This window comes from Sinocyclocheilus rhinocerous, unplaced genomic scaffold, assembly GCF_001515625.1.
Source record: "Sinocyclocheilus rhinocerous isolate Xijiao unplaced genomic scaffold, SAMN03320098_v1.1 scaffold1295, whole genome shotgun sequence".
Taxonomy (NCBI): Eukaryota; Metazoa; Chordata; class Actinopteri; order Cypriniformes; family Cyprinidae; genus Sinocyclocheilus; species Sinocyclocheilus rhinocerous.
The window spans coordinates 1,319,936-1,325,935 of NW_015660499.1; the positions used below are offsets into that span (position 1 = coordinate 1,319,936).

Sequence of the window (6,000 nt, forward strand, 5' to 3'; positions counted from 1 at the left end):
AAGTCATACTATGGAATGGAGTTTAAATAAATTGTCCATTTTAGGTCTTAGTATGCAGGAGTTTGTGGGAAGGCGTTTAGGGAAATATGCAACTGTCTGTGCTAAATAGTGAGTTGACTGTTAAATATGAGCTCAACTATTAGTTTTTAAATTCTGGTGAATAATACATTAACATATAAATAAAATGTGGTCTTTATATGTTTATATAGTGTGTGTATGTGTGTGTGTGTGTGTGTGTGTGTATATATATATATATATATACAACAGTTATTTCTGTTTTTTTTCTGCTTCTTTCTGATTGGCTGAGAGCCTTTTCCAGCCGTGCAATATTCTAGTGATAACAGAGCTCCAACCGCTTCACCATTTGTATTACTCCGCTTGTGGTATTTCTCACAGCGGGTGTCATGGCGGATGCCCAAATCCACTTTAATTTTATAAATAATACTGTTTTTGTGTCATGGAATGTAGTTTGACGAGATTTTAGCTGAGAATGTAGTTGTTTGGACTTCAAATATGCAGTCTGTTAAAAAAAAGAACGTCTTGATTTGATTTACCATTTTCGGAGATGTGAGCTTCAGGGCGTCAGTGGCCATTCAGCGCTCATGAACCCGCCGAGAGCAATACGTTTTCAATGAAGCACCTCAACGTTCCTTCGTTACTAGTTCTAAAGTGACGTTTTGGAATTATTAACGGAGTTTTGGTCTCAGCTGTTAAACTGTCAAACTGAGATTTGAATCTGTGGCAGAAGAAAGTAATTCCGCACAAAAGAGGGTTTTTAAAGAAACTCCGTTGTTGTTTCTTATGTATTTACACACTCATACCATCATCTTTAGTATAAATACAATATCACACTCGTAGCCGTGCGATATGGCTGTATATCAGCACGCTGTGATTACCTACGGCCAAATCACAGCCGTGCTGATATACAGCCATATTGCACTGCCACTCATATGATATTGCTCATATATACAGTAGACTGTCTAATATGCTGGTTTGGTGCTCAAGAAACAAATATTATTACCAGTATTGAAAGCAGTTGTGCTGCTTAGTATTTTTGTGCAAACCAGGATGAAAAGAAAGAGCAGCATTTATTTGAAATATAAATCTTTTGTGACATTATAAACGTCTTTACTGTCACTTTTGATCAATTAAATGCATCCTTGCTGAATACAATTATTATTATTATAATTACTGACCCCATACTTTGTAACTGTAGTGTATATATTACATCTATATTAATTATTTTATTCATATAATGTAATTTTTAATCGTCATATGTTAAAAGCAAGACAAATATGTGACCCTGGAGCACAAAAGCAGTCTTAAGTCGCTGGGGTATATTTGTAGCAATAGACAAAAATACATTGTATGGGTCAAAATTATTGATTTTTCTTTTATACCAAAAATCATTAGGACATTAAGTAAAAATCATGTTTCATAAAGATATTTTGTAAATTTCCTACTGTAAATATATCAAAACTAAATTTTTGATTAGTAATATGCATTGCTAAGAACTTAATTTGGACAACTTTAAAGGTGATTTTTTTTGCACCCTCAGATTCCAGATTTTCCAGATTCAGAGATTCCAACTATTGTCCTATCATAACAAACCATACATCAATGGAAAGCTTATTTATTCAGCTTTGAGATGGTGTATTAATTTCAATTTCACAAAATTGACCCTTATGACTGGTTTTGTGGTCCTGGGTCACATATGGCAAAAAACAAAAACAAAAAAGTTTCCTAAAAATCTGTATTTTCTTCCAAGAGCATCAAACCAGGTCTAGGTACTAAACTCAAACCACTTGAGAACTATACGCTTTGCACAATTCTGTGAATCTGTCTCAGTTCACTTGGAAACAATATCATGTTTACAAGTTCCCAGTCTGCTACTATGAGGGCTTCCAAGAAAAAAATAGCTGCATTTGGCAAAGTCTGTGAGGTTTGTGCCATCGTGTCTTTGAAAGATATTCAACAGTTTTGTTTGAGACAGTAGCAAGTAAACAAGCCAAGTGTCCTTGAGCGTGTCTTTATATTATTTGACTGCGCTTTTAGGGCTGTATCTGATTTACCTGCACCTAAACAAGTCATCGTACATATCGGTCAGACAGTCTTAAAATGAACGATTCTTGGCCAGAATGTGCTGCAATGTGGATCAGACGGTCAAAAGTCTGGCTATGTGAGACTAAATCTAAATGAGTGTCTGGAAAGCAATGTTAGTTCGCCAATGCAATATATAAAGTTAGTAGAGCCTGTACAGCTGATTTCTTTTGGAAGAAAAACAAGTGGAGGAAATCTGTGATAGTGTGTGTCGCAACCAAACAGATCTAGCAGGCAGACCTGATCAGCTGGGTGGCTGAAACCTCCAGGCGTGTGAATCAGTGTTCAGAGCGCTGAGGAAGATCCAGGTGGACATTCAGGAAGTTTCCCTCTCCCCATGAGCCCAAGGTATAATTGCCTGGGCTTACGTAACCTCCCCCACTGCACAAGGTCTACCGAAATCAATAACAGCGGCCCACGTCACCACACATTTTCATCTGCTCCAACCCAGAATGAAGGTGTGAATAACACTCCCAGAGGAGACCTGGAGAATCACAAACACTCGCACGCACACACATATATGGACATGTGTGGTTTGTTTAAATTAGGAAGGTTGTGGAGTGACACAGACAATAATACTCACTAAAAGTCAATATTTGCAACCCATTTACCTTTTGTATGCTCTTAAAAATAAAGGATCCAAAAGGGTTTTTTGCAGTGATGCCTTAAAGAACCATTCTTTGGTTCCCCAAAGTGCCTTTCAATGGTATGTTCTTAGAAGAAACATTTTTTTCTTAGAACGTTTTGTGGAATAGAAAGGTTCTATGGATGTTAAAGGTTCTTCATGGAATTAACAGTGACAATAAAGAACCTTTATTTTTAAGAGTGTAATGTGACTTTATTTCTGACAGAACGGAGGTTGAGTGAAAACAAATGTAGGGCAGAACTTGATTTTGTCCATTAGGAAACGATTTGATTGTGAAATATGGGTGTTACTGGTTGAAAAGTATGATGGAGCACAATAAGACCTGGGTTATTTATTTAGAACATAAAGTGGATCAATTTTGATTTCATGTTGACATCAAAGGTTTTTCTTTCAAGCTAATAAAGGAGATTTAATTCTCGATTATGTTTTATTTGAGTATCAACTAGGCCTGGGCGATAAAAAAGTATCGATATTTATCGATGGTACACTTTCTTCGATATCGATAGAAAAAATGTTCGATATAGCGCACGATATAGACACGTACTATGAGTGATGCAGACAGCACACACAAACACGTTAGACCTATACAATAAAGACCTATTTAATCTGCATAGAAAACATTACAAATGAGATATGTTGGTCATGGATGAATTTGATAAAAAATGTTCGAGTTCATGCTGAGAGCTCAGACTTTTGAATGCACAATTTAGTTTGTTGTCAAATCTGATCACAGTCTGAGAGATTTTGTCTGAAGCTCTAGTAGAGAGCTTAATTATTTTTAATTCATAATAATTATTAAAACAGTAAGTAATCTATTATGTTCATGAGTACAAATGCAATTAAATGCAATATGTTTTATGGGCATTTTAGTTTATGTTACAGCGTATATAAGCAGTTTTGCTACTATGTTAGTTCTAATCTAATCTAGGCCTTGAAGCAAAACCAGTTGAGGAGACACATTTTATATCTATAGGAGATGTCGTTTGTCATTTTTGTTTCCTGCGGGTATCATCTGTTGATGTCCAGTTTATGCATCATCCTATAGACAGCACCAGATGAACATATGCTGGAATTTTAAAGCCGTCTTTACTAAAATCAGTCAGTTAACAGGAAAGGAGATTGTTCAGTATGATGAGAGCTGGCAGCCTGGCATTGAGGACGGGGATCCACGTCTGTGAGCTCAAAAGCACAGAAACAGATGAGCTGAGAGTGAGACGGAGAGGTAGAGAGTTGCCAGGTCCCTGCTGAGATCCGAGGAAGAAAGAGAGAGACTAAAAAGGAACACGTCCAAGTCTGAGTGCGACTCCATCTGTGGGGGGAAATGAAAGCGAACCTGTGCTTCAAGAGCCGGTGAATGAGAGACGCAGGTATGGAGGAAGAAAGCGGGAGATGGAAAGGATAAATTTAGAGAAATTTCATTATTAATCACCCATTTGCTTTCAAATGACTCAAAGGTTTTAAAAATATAGTGCACAATCATATGGACTTTTTCTGTGATGCAAATCATCATACAGAAAGTAGACAATATGGGTGAGCAAATGACGACTTTAGGAAGAACATTTTTATAAGGTTTTTGTTGTTGTTCTTAGACATCTCATGGCATTTTAAGCTACATATGTTGATTGAAAGCATGACTTTTGACCTTTTGGCACATTTGAGGCTGTGTGTACTATTGTACAGTTCTTTTTAGTTTTAGCTCCAGTAAAACTGAAAAAACTATTTCATAACCCTAATAAAAAAAAAAGGTTTGCTGATTTTTAACTGGTGTAAGTTGGTTTAGCAGATCTCCTAACACATCCAAACATGGTTCAGCTGGTCGTTCAACTGCAATGTGACCAAAACCCAGGTAAAACCATCACAACAGTCCAGTCTTTAGCTAAGTTGAGTGACCGAGTAACAACCTTAGCCTGGTTTAATCTGTTGTTCTCAGCAGGGAAAATGATTCCTAATGCATGCAACATTTTTTAAACTGCATCATATTCCAATATTACATCAGATGTGCATCCTATAAGTACCTGGAGATCATAGGCTAAGCCCAGTTATCTGTTGACCCTAGAACTGTCTCTGGACCTGGTTATCTTGCGCTGAGACTTCAGTGCAACTGATGGTGTGAGAGACTCAATAGAGAGTATTACAGATAAAATGAGAGAAGTGGACAAGAGCCGAGCTGCTTGTGTGAGTGTGAGGGGAAAACACCAGCTTCCTATACCGGTGGGAAATTAAATCATAATAATGCCTTTTCATGTTGTATCCTCCATGAACTGAGGAAGAAGATAAAGGAAGATGTTTTAGTATTGGATAAAGCACATTGTGATTTTTGGGTCTCCTGATGCTAGTCACGTTTTAGGTTTTTGGAAGGTTTAATCTGTGGAAAGGTTATGATGAAGGAGTGAAGATAACTGCTAGATATGAGATGTGCACAGGTTTTCACATTGTCTCCGTTTGTCAGATTAATAGCCTGCTATAGCTTAAGATGTAATGATACTAGCTTTACTGCTGTATTAAATCAATGTTTGCTTGCATGTAGACATGATGCATAAACACCCATCTTGGATAGGCATTCGTGTGAACATAGTTTGTCTTAAAGGGGTCATATGATGCCCGTTGTCCACAAGTTGATATGATTCTTTAGGGTCTTAATTAGGGCTGCACGATAAATCGCATGCGATATTTAACGTGCATCTTATCAGTAAAGCCGGTTCTGTAATCAGCGGTAAATCTCCATCACCTGCGTGCTTTCACATTGAGCAGCATTAACTACACAGAGCCGTTGTTCACTGACGAGCTGCGCAAAACCACGTTCATATTCGCGCGATTTTTTGCGCAGCTCATCAGTAGTACACACTACAAGAAAAACAATGTAGAAAAATAGAAACAGTGCTTTAAGTTATATACATTTCCCTCAACCCTAAAATGCAACACAATGCAAAGCATAATTCAAAATATGGATGAAACAGCTGGGAAAAATCAATACAGAAATCCCTTCATAATAACACAATACATTTGCTGCTATTTTTAGACTTTTATTAGATGAGACAAAAAATTCAGATATAAAATTCAGTTGATTATTGTTGTTTATGTATACAGCTGTGAAGTTTTACAAGTACGTTCAAGGATACTATTAAATGTATATATTTAATGTTAATGTAATATAATAAATATTATTAAAACTAATGAATATATTCTTAAAACTAATTCTTAAAACTAATATATGTATATATATATATATATATATATATACAGTATATATATAT

At 36.3% G+C, this 6,000-nt stretch overlaps 1 protein-coding gene across 1 annotated transcript in view; it reads left to right on the plus strand.

Moving 5' to 3' along the window:
* The window catches only part of LOC107725152 (proteoglycan 4), a 104,109-nt gene that overhangs the window by 47,002 nt on the left and 51,107 nt on the right, over window positions 1–6,000 (plus strand). The gene's annotated exons all lie outside the window — the stretch shown is intronic.